Here is a 24,558-nt window from a genome sequence, read left to right on the forward strand (position 1 = left end):
AACAAGATGGAGTTTGAAATGTAAATCATTTTATTATTTATTTTAGATTGCTTCTTGACCCACCTAATAAGCTGCCCTTAGAGCATCTTAAACATCAGATATTATCAGTGAGACTTGAATGGAAAAATGTAATAAGAAAGCAATTTTATAAGAATATGGAAATACTTTTAAAAAGGAAATATTATTTGATAGCATTTTGAATAATAACAGTTACATAGTTAAATAAAGTGCATGTTGAAAAAACATTTTAAAAATAAATAAATAAAAGTCTCCAAATCTGTTCTTAGAATTCATTTAATACTGGCAACAAAATTAGGCATTTGCAAACTGTTGAATACTGTGCCCACTAAGAATTTGAGGAAGGGTGTGCAATATGCAATATGGAAGCAGAAATTAATCTTCAGTAATATTAAATATATTAATCCCAAAAGTAAACAAATGGTAGCAAGGAAGGTTTATAAAATATCCTCTGCATATTGTAAGTTTTGCTGATCACTTCCTTATACCTTGATGCTAGACTTCCCTACATTATAAACTGATGAATAAACACATTTCCTTACTTATTTTCCATTGGCATCAGTAGGATTTGTTCCCCATTATACCTATTTGGGAAAGCTTCTTAATTATTTAAAATAATGACGAAACTATTTTTTCCATGTTCACGAACTATTTTGCAACCCTGAGATCCAAGCTTAAACTACCACATGCTATCCTAACATCACACAGAATTAGGTATCCTTAAATCCATTGGAATCAATGACTGATAATTCTGTAATAATCTGTTTAGAACCTGGTACATACTACTGTTGCACAATTTGAATTAAGTGACCTGGAGTCTTGCATAAACTCCAAACATTGTGCAGTGGTAGCATTTGATGGATTACTTCCAAAATATTTGCGATAATTTCCAAGAAATGCCTTTAAAAATACATGTACCAGCTTACTTATTAAAAATATCACTTATGAGAAAATGATTTGATAAATACCTGCTAATAGTGTGATTTTTTTTGTTGCTTTTAATGATTACTTTACAAAGCATTTTGGTGCATATACACACACATGCATACACATAGCATAAAGGATTCATCCGAGTTCTCAAACTTTTCAGCATGCTTCTACAATACAAGCACAATATATTTGCTATGTGTGTTTTTCTTTCAGACAGAGGTAATCTGTTCATTATGCTTGGTTGTTTTTTTTATTATCAACATATCATTCATCTTGAACAAAAACACCGAATCCTACAGGCCAGGAACCAAAGATGCGATATAGGCGCATCTTAAGAGCTAGAATCCAAAGAATAGCACAAGTCATTCTGCTTTCTCATGGGGAACATTGGGCTTGTGTTTCTCAAACATCACCTCCCCATGCCAAATGGCAAACCACTTTTGAAATTAAGGGGACTTTTAAAAGCACATTTTATATGGCACAATGGGTGGTCTGGTGCTCAAAGAAGAAGAAGAAATTAAAATCCCCACATGTCCCAGCCTTTGGCATACCTAAATTAGTTCCTTTAACCCCAGCCAAGGCCATATGTGTGCCCAGTGGTATTCCCCCCCACCCCTTTTGAGCAGCAGACTACAACGCCATATTATTACAAGCTGCTTTTGAAAGTTTCCCTGAATTCAAAAGTAGCTTTTCCTGTAGTCTTCGGGGTTGCTTTCCAATATACATGAGCCCAAAGTAAACTAGTTATCACAAAGAAAGAGAGAGGGAGCGATGCTTTACTGCATTTTGCTGTAGGATTCTAAACAGATATGACTGTATCGTAGATACGTCTTGATTCGGGCCAAAACTTTGGCTTAATTAGATTAATCAAATATTTTGTTGATAACATAGTAACTTTAAAACAATTCCTACAAATACAGGGCCAAATACAAATCCTACCATTAGGCAGCCTCCTATTATGTGTTGTTATTGCCGGGGAAGCTGAAAGGGGCTTATGGGAGTTTCTGCCTCAAGTACCAAAATAACTTGGTCAACCTAGATAGGGATGGATAACTTGCTGTCCCATCTGAGGCAGCTAAATGTACCGGGCCAGCCCTGCTAACCCAACTCCATAATGTGGGATATGAAAATAAAGCCCATTGATTACAGTAGCACTTATTTCTAGTAGCACATTGTATGTGCGGGTATTCTGCTAGGCGTATGGAACTCTGAAACATGCAAGGAAGGGATTTCCCATTTAGAATCGTATGGAACAGCTATCAGAGTGTGCACCTCTGTGATAAGTCGGAGCTCCTTGAACTTCATATGTATTTTGAATGGAGCTCTAGATTAGGATGGACACATTTAGGGTTGGAGTTTCTTTTTGTGAGTCAAAACACAAATAACACAAGTACCTGCTTTTAAAGGCAAAGAATATTACTTTGAATATGCTTATAATTATAGTGCAAGGCTAATAATTATTCTTAATATGAAATGCTATACAGTGGTACCTTGGGTTAAGAACTTAATTCATTCTGGACGTCCGTTCTTAACTTGAAACTACTCTTAACCTGAGTTACCACTTTAACTAATGGGGCCTCCCGCTGCCGCTGCGCCGCCGCCACGCGATTTCTGTTCTCATCCTGAAGCAAAATTCTGAACCCGAGGTACTATTTCTGGGTTAGCAGAGTCTGTAACTTGAAGTGTCTGTAACCTGAAGCGTCTGTAACCTGAGGTACCACTGTATTAGTTTAAGTTTCTAAGCAAGACATTTTTATTTACAATATATTTTTCTAATGCTTTTCACAAATATTATAATTACACATTAGAAGATAAGATCATTTGAGTACGAAGTGGTTTTTGAATCAATGTGCAATTCTGTGCTCACTTATTTTGGAGTAACCTCCACTGAACGTAGTGCGATCACACTTGGAACTATGCTGTGTGAATGATAAAACCCACTCCTTTCCAAAGAACAACTTGAGACATACTCTAGAGCAGTCTTCCTCAACCTGGTACCCTCCAGATTTTGTTAGATGACAACTCCCATCAGCTCCGAGTAGCACAGCCCCGTGACCAGGGATTATGGGAATTGTGGAACCTCGGGAGAGCACTGGGTTGAATTAGGCTGTTTGCGTGTATACATAGGATTTTTTTTATATTTAGTTTCAACATCTAACCACCATGTTCCTTGTCTTATAATGTGGTGTAAGAAACTATGATTTTTAAAAAAGCACAGTTCAAAAGCATATGTGGGTACTCAAAACAAGTTGTGTGCTTTTCTGACTTTTCCCTATGATACATCAAAACAGCTTTAAAATAATTGAAGTGCATCAAAATACTTTTGGAATTTTAGTTTTAAAAATTTGGAGGTTGTGTTCTGAACGCACTTCCTAGAGAATAACCCTCACTGCATTCCATTGGACTACACCGCTTCCAGATGACTTGTTTATTCAGCATTCTTTGTGATTTGTTTACTAGGAGGTTAGATGATGTTGCACCAAAACAAGTGTTATCCCACACTCTCAAATGCATTTTCCCAACACTTTCCTTATCTCAGAAGGTCTGATCTTTCAGGGGAAAGGATATGTTGTGGAAGACTTCCAGGTCCACTATAATTGGGTAAGCTAAATTTGCCAGTATGAAACTGAATCTCACCTGCAAATAATGCTGGTCTGGAAGGATCCTTACTTCTCAGTAAACCTGCTTAAAGATTGTGCTGTATAATCTCATTTGCTTGGAAGAATAGTACATAGATTCCAACTGAACTTATTTTTACAAATCAGGGTAGGAGATAATACATGGCCTGTGCAAATGGTGTGAGATTACTTAGTTCAGTATGAGACCATATAAGACAAAGGCAAGTTAAGTTTTGCTTATGTGTTGACACTTCAAATTACCTTCTGTTTTTATGCATTATAGAATTCGAATGCTTGTCTAGTTTGGGTTTGTCTTGTAGTAAAATGCCTGTAACTGCCAATAAGTCCTCATCTTTAATCTGAACTGGCTAGTAACACACCCAAGCAAAGTTGCATTCACACAATTGCACATTTAAGACATAATTAAAGAAAAATGTGTACCTTTACAGTGGTACAGTATAATTTTATATATACTGCTGGCCCAGAATAATTTTGCGTCTATCATTTACAAATTAAATTCCTTTTGTTTTATCCTTACTTCTGTTTATCCGTTGTCATGTTGGCAAGCGAAAATAGAACCATAGCAAATTGAGCATTCTTTAATATTTTCAGGGTCAGGATAAATTGCAGGTTTTTTTTTAAAAAAATAAATAAATAGAAAATTCGGGGGGGGGGTGTTCTGCTATATAGGCCAATTTCTAAACATTACAAATAGTTTCCACTGTATTTTAGACATAATGAAAACAATGAATTTTATTTTACCCTGTACTCTTTCCCTCCAGCCGTCATATAGAAGCCAGGTTGAACAGTCAACCATACTAAGGAGCAGCTGCTTAAATGCAACTCTATCCGCTTGCTTTGTGCTCAGAAGAAAATCTTATGCGGATTGCTGCAAATAATGTTAGCAACTGCAAAAAGGTTGTTGTTTTGAGCAAACCTACTGGCATACATGAGGTTTGCGCAGAGATCAGGAATTATCCTCAATAGCAGTTGGTGATATAAGGGGAAGAAGAGGGGCAACAGCCACTCCTCCCCACTGGGTATGCAAGGGCCAGTTTTCTGTACTAGATGAAATACCATATTTGGGATTTATTATTTATATGGTTCCAAAAAATAAGTCTAATGAAGCTCTTCATTTTTAATATATTTTAATGCAGTAAACTGACTTAGCCATACGAAAGCGAGTAAAGTAGGAAAGAGTTTATCTGACTTTCAGTACTGAACCTAGTTGTCAGACTTAGGGGTTCTGTTTGGGTGCAGGGTACACGGGTGCAGAAAATGCAGGATGGGCCTTTCCTTCTGCTATTAAACCCAATATTTATAAACAAGTTTATTTTAGATGGAGATCCTGTTGGGATTGCAGCTTTAGTGAACCTGGGATATGCCTTCAGTTTCAGCAACAGGTGGAGAATAGCGGTAGGAGTTGAGGTAAGCCAGGAGAATAAGGATGGAGAGTTTATTTATTTTCTTTACTGCAGAATATTATTTTAAAACGTGCTAGTAATTATGCAGAGGCAGTAGTACAAAGGCTTTAACTCCAAAGCTTAATGTTTGTATATTCCTAATGAGCGTGTAACCCATGGTTGTTTACAGTAGAAGGGGCCTTTGCCTCCTATCATTCAGTCTGCCAGCATTAAAGCAGCTTTTACAGAAGTTGCAGAACCCCTTTAGAACAGTAGAAGAACAGCAAGGAAACCAGGATATTTGAATTAGTTTCAGTAGCTATCCTTTCCCATTGGGATCTACTCCACTGCAGCTCATGCTGTTTTTTTGACAGATATTGCAAGATATTTTTTTTAATGGTCTCATTATAACTAAAATTTGGTTGGCATCCATCTGTCTTGGGAGACAGTGAGGGATTGCACCTTTGGGGCTGAAGTCAAACTGTTGGAAGGTTACAGTGTCTGCTGTGGCTGTAGATACTAGTACAGGAGAAAACATGTTTTATTGTAGCTGGGGGCAGATGAAGGTGCTACTGCAGATGCACCATGGTGCTTTTCCTCTCTGCACTGCTCCCAGCAGACATTCCTCCTCTGGTCACTGCTATGGAGGCATGACCCAACTGACTGTCTCTAGGCGCCGCGATTCCCACATGGCAGGGTTGCCAACCTTCAAGTCACGTTTGCAGACATCTTCGTAACATGTCTGCCAGCAGGCCTGGTGCTTGAAGCCAGCTTCCAAAGAACATACTTGGATTCAACTAATACCACCCAGGGAAACTACTCTGGATGCCAAATAAGCATTAAAAGAAAAAGATTTTGCTAATAAGAAACTTCTTTCTGGTACGACAGGAGGAAAAACTAATGAATACACATGCAAGGTTGTACCCAAGGAACTCATAATCAGAGTAGAATCAAGGGGCACGACTAACTTAAGTACACTGAAAATGAATATGAATGAAAATACTATGCACCACTAAATGCAGGTGCTGTTCTTTGCGAGTTATCCACATACTGTAATTGTATAGTCCTTTTCTTGACCCCTCAAGAGGTTGTACATCCAGCCACTAATAATCCCCCCTCCCAGGTAGATAGTAAATCGGTGGGTCTATAATAATTTTCAGCATTGACAAGAGAACTACAATTTGCACGAGAAACTGAGCCTACCACATTACTCCCTTAAAAGGAGAAAAATTGTGCTGTGTAGCTCATCGTCAACAATGTATTTAAAAATCTCCAAAGTTTGTCATGGAATTGAAATCTAGTAGCTTTCTCTGTGTGTAGACAGGTGGAAACAATGTAGTTATACATCAAGACTTCCATAAAGAAATTTCTTGTTATTCCCAGTTTGAGTGAGTATTACAGCAATGTGCATGTGTTAAAACCTAGTAAATAAATGGATGTGCACAATACAGCGGATGTTTCTTCCTCTAAGAAAGACTTTCAAAATAGGCTGAAGTGGTCATGGCATAGAAAGGAATATATGGATAGTTTTTAAAACATCTCTCCTGGAAGCAAGGATTGAGACCATTCTTTTAATTTCTGTTCTCAAAAACACAGGAGATTTTGTCAGGCTCCTCACCTGGTTATGGGCCAGCTTTTGAACCAGTGGATCTACTGCCAGCTGTTCCTTGACCCTATAATGGCCTGTTTTTTTGAGTTGGTTGGTGGTTTCTACTGACTTTGCAGATGGTAGCTTCCTGACTGCCTGTGCTTTCAGCAAGTGCAGCGAGGACTTTCATGGCAGCAGAACCCTCCTGCAGTAGCGTGGTTTGGGGATTGTTCCCTAAGGCTGCAATCCTGAGTCCAGTTACCTGGGAGAATGGAATAGGAATTACCTCTCAGTAGACATGGTTAGCATTGTGCTGTTGCTTGTCTTCAGTTTGAAATTATCAAAGCTGTCCTTCATGGTTTCCATGCTGTGCTTTCTGGAAAAAAGACACTGGAGGACTTTGATTTATAATTGCTCTTTGCTATTGATCTCCTGTAACCAGGGAAACTATAAACACTTTCCTGTGTCATGTAAGCAACATATTAAATTAGAAACAACTTTTTTCAAAAAAGAAGAAGAAATGTCCTTGCTTTTGGCTTTGTGCATCTTAAATAATAAACATAACCTCTCAGTTAAATACATCTATGTGTTCTGATCTCGAAGGAGTTCTGATAGACTGATATCACAAATGCCTTTGTCTTTTTAATGGACAGAGCAATCCAAAAGAGTAGGGAGCCAGGACATTCCAAACTCCACTCAGGAGCAGGGCAACTAGCTGCTGGGCCAGCCTGAGCCTGGAGAGGGGAAACAAGCCTTTTAACTAATTTGACTTATGCCATCCTTTTGCGGTGCAGCTTCCACTGGTTTGCTAGGTCATGTGACCAAGCTAAATAGGGTTTGGGATGGGAGTAAGTCTCCCCCTGTTCTATCCTATATGAGATCCCTTTTTGGAGACTTAGCCGCCTTCAGCTTACCTGGCTGAGCCCCCGCTGAGCTGACACTTAACAAGGTGAAGAGGGCTGGTTCAAGACATTTTGCTGCCTGAGGCAAAGGACAAGATGGCATCCTCCCCCAAGGCCCATACAGAAGACAGTTGGACTGGCAATTTAATCTTAATCCAATACTGGTGAGATGAAAATATAGCCCACCACACTTGAGAGCAGCAGGATAGCATAGTGGGTACAGGCCACATGGCTGTCACAACTTTTTCCCACACGGCAGCTGCCTCAATCTGCCTCATCATCGGGCCAGCCCTGTGCATGAAGGAATTCAGCCTGTATAGCTTTGGCTGAGCCCAGGCTCATCCCAGCTCAGACAGAAATCTCTCTACAGTGGTACCTCGGGTTACATGAGCTTCAGGTTACAGACGCTTCAGGTTACAGACTCCACTAACCCAGAAATAGTACCTCAGGTTAAGAACTTTGCTTCAGGATGAGAACAGAAATTGTGTTCTGGCAGCACTGCAGCAACGGGAAGCCCCATTAACTAAAGTGGTGCTTCAGGTTAAGTACAGTTTCAGGTTAAGAACGGACCTCCAGAACGAATTAAGTACTTAACGTGAGGTACCACTGTATTCCAAACTCCACACACCCCAGAGGATAGTGGGTTTGAATGGCTTCCTAAAATACTAAGAAAAAGTACAGGAACACTTTGAAGAGATGGGTGATTAAAGATTAGAAGGTAGTGGAATTAAGAATAGTAACTCAGCCGAACTGTATTTTTCATAGGTATTAAGAGTCCTGCTGCTCATTCTTTCAGCTGGCAATTCTGAGTGTGTACTAAGGTGGATTTAGTCATAGCAATAAAGCTGATTTTCCTTGACCATCATTGAATCAAGCTGATAATGGAACCTGTTAAATTTTATTCTGCATATTCTCTATAGTGAGTCACTGCAGCACAGCATGATCGCTGCAACAATTCTAGCAGTTTGGATACCAAATGCTATGATTTCCCCGTATAAGATTTCTGTATAAACATACAACAGAAAGCTGGGTTGGGGATATATATGAAAGAAACATGTTCATGTTAATTGAAGCATTTTAAGTCAATTAATACGATGCTTCTAACTTTTAAAAAAGACTGCCGTGTGTGCAAATGAAGAACACTGAAAATTCTGGGATCATAGCAATAATATGACAAAATTTAAATACTAGGATGATTGATCAATGTATTATGATTGTATATTTTTCTTGGGCAAGCAAATTTCTGGCTCTGTAGTTAAGAGTCTTTGCTTTCAGACATTGGGCAGGCTTTGAAGTCAATTTATCCAGGACTAGAGGAATTAGAGTCTTTTGTGTGCATTTTCTGGAAAAGATTACTATGTTCCTGCGAGAAATTGTAAGGCTGCTATCCTGAAGGCAGTGGAACTTACTTCTGAGTAAAGATGCAAAGGTCCAGTTAGATTCATTGATAAAAGAGCATACTTTCATAAATGGGCTGGCAGATCATGTAAGTGTCCCATTTGCACAAACAAAAGGAAATAAATTTGCTGGTGCATTATATTTTAAAATAAATGCCAGGTCAATAAATGCTGAACACAACTCATCTGTTTGAAAACAAATCTATTTCCCTAAACATATTTACTTGTGAGTAAGTTCTACTGAGATCAATAAATGGCTACCCTACAGCATGACATTCCCTTTATCTCTCAGGTGAGTGGTGAATCCTGGGTTTCTACATTGTCACAACTTCAGATGTTGTTTGGGGAAAAACACTAAGATAATGTGGAAGTTGTCGTTGTGAGTGTGCTGTGTAAAATATAAATATTTTCTCCTTTCATATCTTATTATTTTTGAATTCATTAATACTCTATTAAAACTTTAATAGAAGCTGCGGGGTTTACATAGCCCTAAGTAAATTGGTTTTAATTTGGAGTATTTGAACAGGTGGACTAATTAGCAAGTGGATGCAAATTGCAATGATCCCATATAACACAATATTTTCATGTATCTTAATCTTGTTTTAATTATGATTCACACCCCCACCACTAGTCAAGCACAGCATTTGCTAACAAAAAACAAAAATATTTTCTCAGTTATTGAACTACTGCAATAAAAACAAAGAGTGCTTTGTCAGTGAACACTCTCTTCGTGCTGCCAGTTGAAATTCCTGAAAGTGCCTTCAAAGGCAAACCCGGGTAGAGGCATTACAGTAATTTAACTAGAAAAAAGAGGAGTGATGAGATCTCAAGGGTGCACAAAAATAAAGATTTTATTGTTCCAACATGTTTTGAAATATGTACCACTGTTCTCTAGTGAGTTCTGTAATCAAATCATTTGGTACTGAGCACCCCAAAGGGGGGAAAAGTCACCTGCTTTTTAAGTGCTCCTGAAGAAAGTGTATATCAAAACATGTTGGACCAACAAAAACCTTTGTTTTTGTGTACCGTTGAGATTTTCTCTCCTTCCCCCTGTCCCTCTTTTCCTATTATTGGTGCCTTCCTTCTTCTGGTTTCCCTTTACAGTAATATTACCTGGAAGAGACTAGGACATGAATAATCAGACACTGCCTCAGTCATTCACGGTTAAATTACTGTAATGCGTTCTGCCTTGGGCTGCCTTGGAAGACAATCCAGAAACTTCAGTTGGTTCAAAGTTTGAACATCAGGATATTTACTGGAGGCAGCAGAGGGCATCATATTTATTATCTACAGTTTCTGTATTCAGATCAATTTTCCGTTTTTAATCATTAAGGCCCTAAATGGCATAGCACCTAAATGGCATGAGCTGGATCCTCATATGATCCAGCTTGTGTACTTTAATCTGCCCCTAGCTAGGGAAGGGGGAGGAATTCAATACAGTTCTCATTTAAAGGTAAACCTATCGAACCTGCGCTCCTTGAAATAAGCAAATCAAAACACTGTCAATCTTCGAAATTTGAACTTCTTTGAATTTTTCAATGCAGTTCTCCAGCCAAGTAATGTGTACATATACACTTATATAAAGTGTGTGCATAAAATGCATGTACAGTATTAGTGAAGATAGCATTCAAAAATGTGTTAGGGGAACTTTCTTGGCAAAATGTGTACATTAGGCAAAGTTGCATGCAAAAAAATATATCTCTTTATAAGGAGAAATTCACACCAGAACACTGATGAATTTTTATGAGTAACTTTTAAAAAGAAAAATAGCAAATTTCTGTGGAAATGTGTGTAACTGAATTTAATACTAGAAAATTGGAGAACTGAAATTGACATATCCAACCATCCCTAGCACCAGTGGATGGCTTAGGTGGGGTGCCACTGATCACCAGACCTCTGTTTGGTCATACCACTGCAGCTTACCCAGAGGCAGAGGTGAAGCAAGGTCATGGAGGTCCAAAGGCACTACTAGTTAAGCTAATCCTCTGCTCCTGACCATGTGTTTCCAGTATACCAACCTTCCTACTGCCGTGACTCCCTACTTTACCTCCTGGTAAGCAGCAGCAATGTAACTGATACATGGTAAGTATAAGAGAGAACCTTTTTTATTGTGGTGCCCAGAATGTAGAGCAGCCTTCCCAAAATGATTTCTCGGATTTTATGGTTGAAGGGCCATGAAAACAATTCCCAGGAAGCCCCCCCCCCAGCTATTTGATAGCTGTTGCTATCATTGCAGTTATTTTTATTCTTATTTTACAAGTTTATTGGATTCTTAGCCACCTTGATTAGCATAGCATTTTGGAAGGGGGCAGTAAATTCAGGCATTTCTGTTCTATTTCCCCACTCTCTCTCTCACTCTCTCCTGTGTTGGCATGGCTTATCTGAAAGATTCTTCACTTTTGGCTGGTCTATAGAAGAAGCATACAAGCCACAGAAGTTTGACTTGACACTATATAAACCTATTTAAGATTTGGTTTGTTCTCCTTAGTTTGACATAAGTAATTAGGGGGTTATCCCAACAGTAAATTTTATTAACGTAACTTATAAGCATGAATGTCCATGTTTCTCATGAGAGCTAGTGCAGTAGTCCAATGGGGACTGTGTTAGCCAGAGAAATATATCAAAGTCATAAGCGGACAATGGACTTGCTTGGTAGCCTCAGGTCAGTTTTTGACTCAGCCTCAATCCTCCATATGTAAAGACGAAATGACATTCTCCGTTAACTGTGGGAATTGCATGCAGGTTCCCATGCACAGGGCTGCACAGAGTTGTTGAAACACACAAATTGAAGCCCACTACAAAACGAGACATTAAGTTATGCTCCACTGCCTAATTTCTCCCCCATATGAACCTGTTTGGACCAAAAGGTCAGCTACAGAAGCCGTGCTTGATATTACTGTAATAATAATACTGTAATATAATTACATTAGAAGCATGGGAAGAAGCTGCTTCATACAGAGACCATTGGTCCATCTAGCTCATTATTGTCTATATTGACTGGAAGTAGTTATGGAGGATTTCAGACTGGGGCCTGCTCCCTGCGCTCCTATCTGTAGTTTCCTGGAATTAAACCAGAGATCTTTTGCATGCAAAGGAAGGACATGCACTCTGACTGACACCTCCTCTTCTATTTGATCTGGACGTCACTGTCTTCCTTTTTTGCTTAATTGTGACCATCCACTCACAGTTTGAGAATTGCTTTTTTAGAAAGCATGCTGGAAATAAACTACAGAAAGGTCAGCATAGTTTTTCATTAAAATAGCCATAATTAAAATAGGACTGCAAGGAACTGCCTGCCAACCTGAGAATAGTTAGACTGCTCAAACCCCACTGGTATAAATGGCATCCTCTAAAGCTGATTATAGTTTTAGCTTGCTGATGCCTCATTAATTTTCATTGCGTTGCACAATACAGAGGGAAAAGTCAGCATGTCTCCCAAGCGTTAGCAAACTACGGTAGACTTCAGGTGACGTCCACTCAGAATGTAGCCTGGGAATAATTTCTTCATTAGAAATAGAAGGACAAGAATGTTCTGCATAAAATGAAGCTTCAATATAAATAGAGATAAAATATCCTGTGTTAGAAGCAATTGTTTCTGTATCTTGCACTATTAAACTGTCAGGCCCTATTTATGAAGTAGGGCGATGATTTGGATATCCCTTCAGCGTTATATATCAACATTGCAAGCCATTTTGTTGTAGTACACTGTTTCAAAATCTGTTTAAGTGAACTGCATTACATAGCTAGGAATTAACAATTGCTCAATGTGCTTATTGAGAAAAAATATTTAGAATTGTACACTTATATGTAGTGATGGGAAAGCTGCCACATTTCAGCTCAGAATAGGCTCAGAATAGCTAAGCTAACACATTTAACAAAATAATAATAAGAAAATAAATTATTTTATTTCCAAGCCTCCTCATGCTATCATGAACATTGGTACATAGGTAGCTCCTCCCCTAATCCCCCATGATCCCTTGCAGATCTTCCTTTCCTCCAAAGCTTTCCCTATAGCAGCGGTGGGACGTAAAAATGAAGAGCTCTGGATGAATGCCCAATTTAATGACTGCAGCATTTTCCCCCCTGAAAGAGCTGCATTTGCAGTCTTGAAGTGGTAAAAAAGGAATCACTTATTCCCAACTATTGTTTTGTGAGTAATTTGTATGAAAATAGCGTGCATTACAGAGGTACCACTAGATAAGAATCCTGCCAGGGTTTGTGCATGCATGTGCATATGTGCTAAGTACCTTTAAAGTTGGTGTGTGTGTGTATGTTGGAGAGAGAGAGAGAGAGAGAGAGAGAGAGAGAGAGAGAGAGAGAGAGAGAGATGAAAAGGATTTCATTTCCTCCCTGTGGTTTTGTGAGTGGACTTGAATGAGCAGACTGGTGTTCTGCACAGTTGGCACCATAAGACACAGAAACTAAATACAAAGCTGACTTGACAGGGGTGGATGTGAGGGTATGTGACACAAAGGCAGAAGGCTTTGCTTGTCTAGAATTTCCAAGCAAGTTCCACTAGTAGTACTAGCAACGAGCACAGAACATGGAAGAACAAGGTCAAAATTGCTTCGGCATTTCGATTGGGGAATCCTGGTAAAAAAAACACCATTCACTCTCATTAGAAACTACACCTACCACTCAAAATTCCCTTCTATCCACTCTGATGTTTTTCTTGCGTGCTAATCTTCGGGAGATGTTTCAGTTTTGCAGCTGCACTGTAGCCACTGTTTTCATAAATTCCACAATTTCTGAAATTCCCTCAATCACTAAATCAGATGTCCCCGCTTCAGTTCAGGGCGCTGCTTTATCTCAGACAAACCCAGTGTGGTGTAGTGGTTAAGAGCAGTAGTCACGTAATCTGGGGAACCGGGTTCGCGTCTCCGCTCCTCCACATGCAGCTGCTGGGTGACCTTGGGCCAGTCACACTTCTGTGAAGTCTCTCAGCCCCACTCACCTCACAGTGTTTGTTGTGGGGGAGGAAGGGAAAAGGAGATTGTTAGCCGCTTTGAGACTCCTGAAGGGGAATGAAAGGCGGGATATCAAATTCAAACTCTTCTTCTTCTTCTTCTTCTTCTTCTTCTTCTTCTTCTTCTTCTTCTTCTTCTTCTTCGCTGCCTGCTGTAGTCTGGGATTCATTTGAATCATATGCACAGCCTTGTTGTCTGCTGCGAAGCAGAGGTGTATTTGTGGTGTCTACCCACCCCTGGGCAGAAGAGATTTGTTTTCCCACAAAGAGAAACTATTTAAATGATGAGACTCATTCCTGCAGACCCTGAATCATAGGTCCGCATCTTCCCACTAGGTAGGGTCGGTGGGGACAACTCCATACATATCATAATCCCTCATTCACGCAACACCATTCAGGACAGTCTCTCCCTCCCTACATTTTTGTTTTAACTGCTTCTTCTACCCCGCCCTCCCAAAATGGGAAGGGAAGAAGCAGAAGCAGCAAAGTTCCCATCTGGATCCCAGGAAATGCCTCCTCTTCCACTAATAACATTTCTGAATATGGACGAATATGCTGTGGGCTGACTTCTCCCTGTGTACAAACGTTGATGGAAAGGCCTTTGGAGGAGTTCCTGCACACTCAGCCCACAGCAGTGGTGTCGTTCATTGATGGGGATTTAGAGCAGCCCAGTTAGTCTAGCTCATTTCATAGAAATTTGTGGGCACCAGGGCTCATATTTAGCCTAATAACATTTCCCCAACATCACTTTTTGGGACGCGGGTGGCACTGTGGTCGAAACCTCTGAGCCTAGGGCCTTCTGATCAGAAGGTTGGCAGTTTGAATCCCTGTGACAGGGTGAGCTCCCGTTGTACGGTCCCAGCTCCTGCCAACCTAGCAGTTTGAAAGCATGCTAGTGCAAGTAGATAAATAGGTACCGCTGTGGTGGGCAGGTAAACGGCATTTCCGTGCTCTGCTCTGGTTTTGCCAGAAGCGGCTTAATCATGCTGGGCACATGACCCAGAAAAACTGTCTGTGGACAAACGTCGGCTTCCCTCGGCCTGAAAGCGAGATGAGCGCCGCAACTCCAGAGTCATTCGTGACTGGACTTAACTGTCAAGGGTCCTTTACCTTGTTTTACATCCCTTTTTTTTATAAAACCCAAAACCGTAAGAGTCCAGTCCCCATGCTGCTGTTGCAAACACCACCCATCAAGTTTGCCACCCTGGGCAATTGCCCCATTAATACATTTCAGCTACAGGAGTGGCTAAAATTATTCAGCCTGAGGGCCAACCCATCTACCCATGGCCAACCCCCTGGGGCTGCATATGAGTGGTAGATGTGACTAAAATGGTGTGCATAGATGTGCACACACAGGACAACCCCCCTACCTTCTCAGCTAATATTTTTCTAAACCACTTTGAGGGTTTTTTTAAATAATCAAGTGGTTTATAAATGGTATGAAATAAATAAAGAAAATAAATAATCTGTACAGATCAGCTGAGGAGGAGAGGTAGTGCTCCTCTCTGCTCATCAAACGATCAATATGATGATTAAGGAGATGGTGATTTGCATCCCGATAAGATTCCTGGGCTCTGCCTATCTCAGCACTGCATCAACTTCATTATTGTTTTCTTTTTGCCACCACTGCCGAAATTGGTAGTGTCTAGGATATTTGCAGATAAGACCTATGTGCCTAATAACCAGATCCTATACATTTTTATATTCAGAGGTAAATCCTATAGTTTAATGGTTTTGATTGGCTAGAAATCCATTAATTTCAATATAATTTAGGCACGCCTAATTTTATCTGGATTGCCCAGAAGTCAGTCCAGAGTTACACATGATTATACTTCAATGATTTCAATGGGACTTAACTGGCCAATTTGTTTAGGATCAGGGTATTAAGAGTCTCAGCTCTGAAGACTGTAGCTGAAATGAGAATTAGATCATATGAGTTATACATTGGCTAGTCCATTGCTAGTCCCTAGAGGACTTTTTTCCATCTCACAAAAACCCGCCACACTGTTTGGCACAAACTAAAGACTCAGCTCAAGAGGCTTCTGTTCCAGGACAGAAATAGCAGGCAGAAATGAGTGTCAGAATTGAGATGCATTTCCACAGTTCTTTGGAGACATTTTTACAACTTTTTGTCTGAGCTATACCTGGCTCTAGCCAGGAATAAATCACCTAATTTTTATGAATGCTAAATTAATCTTACTTATAAAAAGCCAAACTTCAGGGTACTTTTGTGAAGTAAAATAATAATCTTATGGGGATCAGCCCACGATAGTAAATCAAGGCATTATCCAAAGACAATAAAAGGATTTCACAGATGTTTAAGGTCTGCACTGATTTCTTGTAGGCACCTTGTCCATATGAAAGGGACTTAAGCAAGGGAGGCACTCAAGTATAGCCTTATTCAGACCAGACACATCTTGGGTGATAGTTGATTTACTGCCAGGTCACTTATGAATCTTATCAACCATCTCATCTCTTGCCTGTTATCTTAATTCTGTATGCTATAAAAAGATTGCTTCCAGTGGAGATGATTTCACACAAGGGCTGTTCTACCCTGACTAAGCAAGGGCAGCTGCTGCTAGGGATAGAAAAAGACAATTGCATTAAAACATAAGCCATAGTTATTTCTGCTGCTGTTGAGGATGGGTTTGTGCTGGGTGAAGGCAGCTCACCCTCCTTTCTCTTCTTCGGAAGGAGGAAGCAAGGGCAAGGTACCGTATTTTTCGCTCTATAACACGCACCAGACCATAACACACACATAGTTTTTAGAGGAGGAAAACAAGAAAAAAAATATTCTAAACGAAATAGTGGATATATGATTTTTGTGGTTCATGCTGTGGCCACAGACATGTAATCTGACAGTGAGTTTGGAGTAGCCCAATGCAAAAATCCTGAGGATCCATGTGGATCCATGCTTTGTAACCATGGAGGAGGGAAGGAAGGGGAACCATGGATCCTCTGCTCATGACTGCAGCAGATCCCCCCTGCCACCCACAGGCATTCGCTCCATAACACGCACAGACATTTCCCCTTACTTTCTTGGAGGAAAAAAGTGAGTGTTATGGTGCAAAAAATACGGTAAATCCTCTTTGTCCCCCTGCCGTTAGTTCAAGGAAGCTAATTCCTTTCTTTGGGATTACAAAAAGAAAAGAAAAAAACAGGATTGGTGGACTCGCACAAACACAACATCCACACAAATGTATGCTTCATTGTTAAGAAGAAGGAATAAGAGGCAATGGGGGAGAGGCACAGAAAACATCAGACTCTGTTCTAGACAGATTGTCCCCTCGATGGTCTATTTCAGACTCAGTCCACCCCTATGATTGGCCTGGTCAATCTGAAAGCTGTGACTTAGATAGAGGAGTTTAATAAGCAAAGCCAAAAGTAAATCTCTAGATTGACTCACTAACTGGATCTCCTCTGCTTCTCATATCCAGCTAAAGTTCTCCCTCCTGTCTCTAACATTTGTACGTGTGTTTGGGAGGGGAGGGGGATGCAGCATTCCTTCAAAAAAGCAAAAAACAAACGAAAACCCCACCCTCTTTTCATTGATGAAATATTTGGTATTGAGTGTGTGACTTCCTCTATGGTTTTCTGGCCAATTTCCTAACATTTTTCTTCCAACTGCACACTAAAAAGACCTTGCCTTAAATCTGAGGATTGCTTGATATGTAATAGCAATAGCTTGTACTATGTTTGAAGTTCTCAAACTTAATGGCAATGAACTGTCCAAATAAACATGAGATCAATGAACATGACAAACTGCTCTGCCGTGTATATTGTATACCACGTTGCTCAGGAGATACTTCTAAACACATGATGACGTTCAGATCATGTAATAAGCTGCATATGATTTGCTCAGTGTTTTAATTTTTTAAAAGTTACATTGTACTTTTTTTTTGAGACATTCAAACACCCCCCCCCCAAGAGCTTCATATGCTCCCTTGGTTGAGAAACACTGCTCTCAAATCTGTACCCTGCTAAAAAAATAGGACTTTGGGGCTTTGTTGTAGTCTTCTATGCCACAGTCATACTGAAATTAGCCATTCCTCATCCACTCTGCCATCACTGTTTAAAAATATTCAGGCAGCTAAGCAGACAACAGCAACAACGAAGCCCTGCCACATATTCACAGCTTTAAAGCAAATGAGCAAATAAGTAAAGGCACATCATGAAAAATCCAATGCATAATTCACTGGGAAGTTTGTCAGATATTGTCACGAATGACATTTGTTCAAGCCCACTGATTTTAACAGGTTACCCAACCCTCTCATAAATAATCCTCTCAGACTCCTTCTACTTTTCAAACATGGCAGACAGAAACACCATTTTAAAAAGGCTCATGGGGACAGAGATTTGTTTATAAAGAGGAACTGCACTGCGATTTTTACAGGTGCGGTTCTTTGTTGCTCAGGTGTGCAACTTTTGTTACTGTTACTTTGCCTTCATGCTAAGATTTGTTGTCAGAATAGTTAGCTTCTCGAAAACCAGGATGTTATCTTTAAACACATAGATGATAAAACCAATCTGCCAGTCCCTTGCCTTGAAATCAGTGTACAGTGATTTATAATATTTATTTATGCAATTATTTATTTTAATAACTTTCTAGCCTGGAGAGTCAATTCCAAAGTTCTTAAGCCACCACTGAAACTTTCTTACTGGTGCACCTGAGGTTAGGGCCTTAGACACTGACCTTAAAGTTTGGAAGGGCTTATATGGGTAGATGGTGCTTCAGATAACTTGGTCTGAAATCCTGTCGGGATTTATAAGTCAAAACCAGCATCTTAAATTATGCCTGGAAATGAAGAAGGAGCCAGTCCCTTCACATTTATAAGACAATCTGCTACTAATGACTTCTGCATACTTAACACTATGGTATCTTTTCATTTTCATATATTTTATGGCTTCCCATTTCCCCATATTTTAAAAGATCATCACATGTACTTCCAAAGTATCAGAGCTCCAGATGACCCTTATTTTAAATGCTGCAACTATATTATCCCTTATTTTTCACATTTCGATCTAGCAGACTTTTCCCTGGCCTCGTAGCTATGGCATTTTTCTTGTGTGTTGATTTTCAGTCTACCCGGCCTCCTACTTTCTTATCCTGTTATTTTCCAAGTAAGGTGGATTTAGACTTTTTATACCAGTCTATACACCTCTTAAATACTTATTTTGGAAGGCTTGTAATTGTCTGTGCCTATGTACTTATTGAACTTGCTGTCTACTAATAGGCAAGAACTAGTAAATGTAAAGAAATATCTGAAAGGACACGCTGTTAAACTAATATTTTTATTCACCTCGGTGTATTAAATAATTGAGAAGCTAGAAGGAGCTGGCAGAAAAAAATGAAGGCGCATTGGAAAATGAGCAAGTAGCCTAAATATTCAGGTTCTTATGGATGGAAAAGATCTCTGCCAGGTTTACAAACATTTCAGTTCCGCCATTTGCGCAGTTCCTCATTTTAAGATCCAGAAACCAGTTAAGCAGAAGTATTAGAATTGCCATTCACTAGTTATGCTTTTGTTCCATTCTGCAACTGAAGTAGTAGTTAGAATTGATAACTAGGGTCACAGAACAAACATATGTGTTGGACTTTGCCTTGCATTAGTGCCACTGTTGGGAAACTTGCTAGTATAGGCTGCTAGCAGTCTCTGGCACTCTATCCTAAGGGCTGCCAATGTTGTCATGACACTGGTACATTGAATTTTCATAGTAAGGGAATAAGATAGAAATGGAGGGCTTTTAATATGAAAGTATAGTCAAGCTAAGTATGCTGCAAATAGAAGATATTTGTTGAGACACAAAAGCTTGCCAAGTGGGGTGGAGCCATGCAGCTCAAAGCTAAACAGAGCATTTTTCATAAGCATTCCTTCCAGGTTAGTCTTCTGCAACTCAAAAATGTAATGACAGAATCACTCCAAAACGCTGCTGGGAAGCCCCATCCCATCCCCTTTCTTAGCAAAAGTGCAGAAAATGGAAGTGGTGTCCTGGCCACATCCTGACCTAGCTCAGTTAAGAAGTGGTTCTAATGTAGCATGAGTAATTTCTGAAAGTCTACCCAATAAGAAATACATGAAAAATGTTTTGTCTGTCTTGGAGTGTTCCTAATCCATGTGCTTGGATAGTTGGTAGGAATTGTTCTAATTTAGTTAACCCTATCTATAGATGTGATGCAGGATTTCCAGCAGACCTAGCGTAGGTGACCAGTTTTGCAGCTGTTTGGTTGAGAAGGCATTCTTCAAAACAAAATTAATCTAAATCAAAGATCATTTCACTCTGTATTTCTTCTAGGGGGGAAAGCTGCCGGTACTACGTGCCCTTGAGTACCCCCAGGGGGAAAAGCCCTTATTTCACTTACTGGTTTTCATTGCCTGGTCCAATCAGCATCTTCATATTTAGTGTAAACTAGCAGTTTTGGGCCAGGTGCAGTGAATCCTTGGATAGTGCGGCCAAGCCAGGGGAAGCTGCAATAAACACAGTACAACCATTTTGGGATTAAGCAAGTTTATTGGCACAGGCATTGGGTATCCTGTCTGCTGCTTGATTATTAAGCATCATTATCTAGAATTAAGGATCACCCTATGGCATACATCAGATTGGGGTGACCCTTCCAAAATAACCATTTTGAAGGGTCATGGCCCATCAGCCTCCATCTGGGCATCTGGACAGAAGCACCTTGCCTTGGATCCCTTTAAGATGATACCCTGATTCTTTGGAGGAGTGGAGTGGCTCCCAACACAATCATACCCCATCCCCCTTTAACTAAGGATCCATCTCAGTGCCTTAACTGCCATCAAGTTTGAGCGCTATTAAGTAGGCAAAGCCCCCAGACAGGCCTACTTTGTCCGGAGGCAAATTCCTCTCTGGCCCTGAATACAGCAACCAAATACTTCCATAGCAAAGTCTTACGTGAGGCCTGCCTGCTTACCCATGGGCAGCCCCTACAACATAACCTGTAGGGTAGACTCCAGTGCCAGCTGTGGCTGAGTCCTGGGCATGGCTGACTTTTACAGCTTGGGAGCAGAACAGAGGGAAGAAGTTTCCTCTGGTCCACTCCTTAAACTAGCTCGCCCTAGCTCGCCTACGATTGGCTGCAGCTACAGTCAATGAAATGGAAGAGGAATCAATAGCCTCCCCTGCAGCCACTGCTCCCCTTCAGCTGTTGGTAAGTGGTCCTTGCCAAATAGAGGAGACCTGGCAGTTGCTTCTGCAACTTCTTTGGCTTTTTCCAAGTGATAGAACTATTGGAATATTCATGCTGTTCTCCTTGGAGTGCTGTAATAATAAGGTCCTAAATAAAACATTCTTTAAAGTGTAGATTTTCTTCACTCTGCCATTTATACGCATAGAATGTGCTGTCCCCTTTTAATAGGCCTTTGCCCATTTAACGCCTCAAAACTGCTGACAGCTCTGGTCTTTGCTTTCTGCGGTCTAAATTTGATCAGCTATGTTGTACAATTTATCTTGGCTCCCAAAGAGGTTTCATATTAATTTTCACGCTTTATTGCTCCTATGTAATATTCTCCACTGTCTGGTTCTCTAGCTATAGGAACTACTGATACACATGCCATATTCGAAAGGGTCTATAGCCAACAATTAAGGATCTCTGTGTATGTGTGTGTGTGCCTTAAGAAAAATCTGAGCATCTAGTTGTTTCCCTTATCGCCTGAAATGATCCCAATATGTTTGCTTTTTTGCCAGATCACATATTGTTTGCTATTTAGTTAATTTTTATTATTATTAATAATAATAATTCCATACACCTCTCAAGCAATTCACAAAATGCAATAAAAACAGCTTTTTAAAAGTTAAAAAGAACACAGAAAATAGCAGATTACAAAAATAATAGTGAAGAGATGCCCATGGCAGAGACCTAGTCATCCAGCTGGGAAGAGGGTTTTTTTGCTTCAAATGTACAGGTTCTGAAATGCTAACTTGATTTTTCAGCATATGGGATACTGCATTTTTATGGAGTTCTGAAAAACTGAAAAAAATTACTATATGAATGCGAAGAGTGGGAAAGGCTGAATTTCAGAGATATAGAGCACCACCTTTTACTGCGAGTTGCTATTAGTGTGGTTAGAATCCAGACTGTGCAGGATGGTGTGTTTGTGTGTGTGATGTCCGCATAACCAATAAATCTGTCATCACCTACTGGCCTCCATTTCCTTTGAAATAAACAAATCACTACGAGACTCTTTGAAGCAGCAGACTTCCAGGAAACACAAAAGTCACTTTTGCTTCTTCCATTGAGATAAAATAGTCAGTAAGTGGAAATGAGCTGCAGCTGAAGGAGTCCGAGGGTTCCTCGCACCTGCTGGAAAGTACAGTAGGTTTCCACACAGCAGGAATTCAAACAAACCTCAGATCATTGCATTTGGCGAAAGTGAACTTGCCTAGCCAAAGGAATGAATTGTAGAGCTTTCAAAACGACTAAAAGAAAGCCAATTCCATAGGACCATAGGAAATGTGAAAATGGAAAGGAATCCAAAAGGAAACCCAGCTAGGTCTGTCACTTCCATTGAGCTGGCTGCTCTTTTCTTTACACTGTATTCGAGCCTTCACATATATTTCAGTATCAGACTTATTGGAACAGTGTACAATTTTCTCTGCATAATGCTAATAATGTGTTGGCAGTTCTCTAGGTACCTTCACATGCCCATTGGTGCTCTGCATGTTTGGGAAATTATTTTGATGGTCCGTTTTGGGTTCTCCCTTTCTATATGCTTTGTGAAGTTAAATACTTAATTTAGCCACTTTTTCACTGGTTAATATCGCATTACGCAAATGTTTCCAGCAGAGCCAGTTTCGGTTACCTTGTGCTATTTTCATTACATAATGAAAATGGATTGCAAGTGATACAGTTTCCAAAATTAGTGTTCTGAATGAAAAGCAATCACCTGTTTAGTAATATTCAACCCTTATTTGCAATTGATTTACCACTGAAGTATGGAACACAGTGCTGAATCCAGAATTTAGCATCCCGGGAAACTACAAATACATGGGGGAAAGTCAGGTTGCAGTGTTTAACTGTTTGATCAATTGTATTAATTGGTTAAAAACTTTCATGAGTACCCCTGATGAATCAGACTTTTTTTTTTAAAAAAGGTAATTTTTATTTTTAAAAAGTTATTATTTTTTGTGATATGTATTGGCATTATTTGATTTGACTTTGTGATATGTATTGGCATAATTTGGAATAATTAATATGATATGATTGGTTTGTTAAACGGAAATTTAATAAAAATTATTTTTAAAAAGTTATTATTTTTTAATATATGTGCTTATAAAAACTGGAGATGGTAAGCTGTGGCTTACCAACTCACTCAGAAGGGAGCACCTCTCCTAAGAAGACAACTATGCCTATAACACACATATAACTGACTTTTGTAAAGTCAGCCATAGGCAAGAGAAGATTTACCACAATTCTTCCATTTTAAAAAGGAAAAAGAATACTTTATACATAATTGAGGCATACTTGGGTTTAAAAATATAACGCTGTCACATCTAGCTTGGCCCATTGGAACATTTTGAAAGACTTGAAATAAATTTTCTAATTAATGTTATAATGGTGTTTTTGCCTTCTTTCTTTCTTTGTTTAACTTTATACATTTTACATGTCTAAGTAAGGCACTAAAGCATTTGATACTGTGAAGCTAAACACTTCATAAACTTCACCTGGTGTTATAACGTAGGTAAATGCAGAATATGTTCTTTTTCTTTTCTTTTTTGGTAGCTATCAGTGCAATGCAATCTGTGAAAGATGTTGTGGAATGCTTCATGTACATGATTTCATTGCTCTGGAATTTGCTCAATATGTAGCATGTCCATTTGCAGTTTCTTTGTTCTTTTCTGTTTATTTTTATTTCCACCAAGCATTGCCGTGTTTGCTATAGGCATTTTGAAATACAAATCAAATGATTTAAACATATATTTCCAGACCTCTTTAAAATGGCTTGAAAATAAATGTAGGAAAAAAAGGAACAAAGAAATCTAAATAAGCACAGGTGCACTTCTCAGGAAGTATGAAAGCGATCCTTTAAAGATTTTGAATCATGTCCTTGGGTGATTTATTTGTGTAACTGCTAAACCACCTTACTGCAGGAAGGAAGAAAAAAATTAAGGACCATTAAACACTTAACATCTTATTTTATGAACTGCATGGGGCATTGGACACACAACCACAACAAAGGGACAGTCACAATTTCAACCAAATGTATAAATGGTGTCTTTTTACGGTTGATGTGCTTAGCAATGCATCTTTTAAGCTGTAAACTGGGCAGCTGTGAAAAATGTCTTTCTTAATCAAACTTTTTATTGGCTTGTTGGGGTATTTGTTTCTGAGATAACATTGTATCTAGATTTTATTTTCAAAACCAGCATATTTAAAGATTTTTTTATTATTATAATTCAAAATATACGGTATATACCCACCATCAAAGGAGTTGCTTAAAGCGGCTAACAAATAGAAATGCAAACGTAAAAACAACGCAATTAAACACACAGTATTAAACACAAATGATCGGAAACAGCAGCAAAAAATAAAACAGAAAGAACAGCATGAGAATCAAAAGCTTGTTTTAAAAAAGGAAAGTTTTCTGTTTTCAGTAGAACACAAATAAATAGCAAGGTGGCCTAACCTCCTGGGGCAGGGAATTTTACAAATGGGGTGCCAACACAGGAAAGGCCCTCTCATGTCATGCATTACTCACAACCTGATCTCAGAAGGGAGC

At 39.4% G+C, this 24,558-nt stretch overlaps 1 protein-coding gene and 1 long non-coding RNA gene across 2 annotated transcripts in view; one reads left to right on the forward strand and one right to left on the reverse strand.

The window, feature by feature from the left end:
• The window catches only part of LOC309353900, a 233,895-nt gene extending 220,115 nt beyond the window's left edge, over window positions 1-13,780 (reverse strand). Inside the window, exon 1 of the long non-coding RNA XR_014162130.1 lies at window positions 13,676-13,780. This is a non-coding gene — a long non-coding RNA (uncharacterized lncRNA). The remainder of the gene's footprint in view (window positions 1-13,675) is intronic.
• MEOX2 (mesenchyme homeobox 2) overlaps window positions 1-24,558 on the forward strand; it is a 63,847-nt gene that overhangs the window by 3,986 nt on the left and 35,303 nt on the right. The window lies entirely within an intron of this gene.

This window comes from Podarcis melisellensis (assembly GCF_964234715.1).
Source record: "Podarcis melisellensis genome assembly, chromosome: 12".
In the NCBI taxonomy this organism is placed as follows: domain Eukaryota; kingdom Metazoa; phylum Chordata; class Lepidosauria; order Squamata; family Lacertidae; genus Podarcis; species Podarcis melisellensis.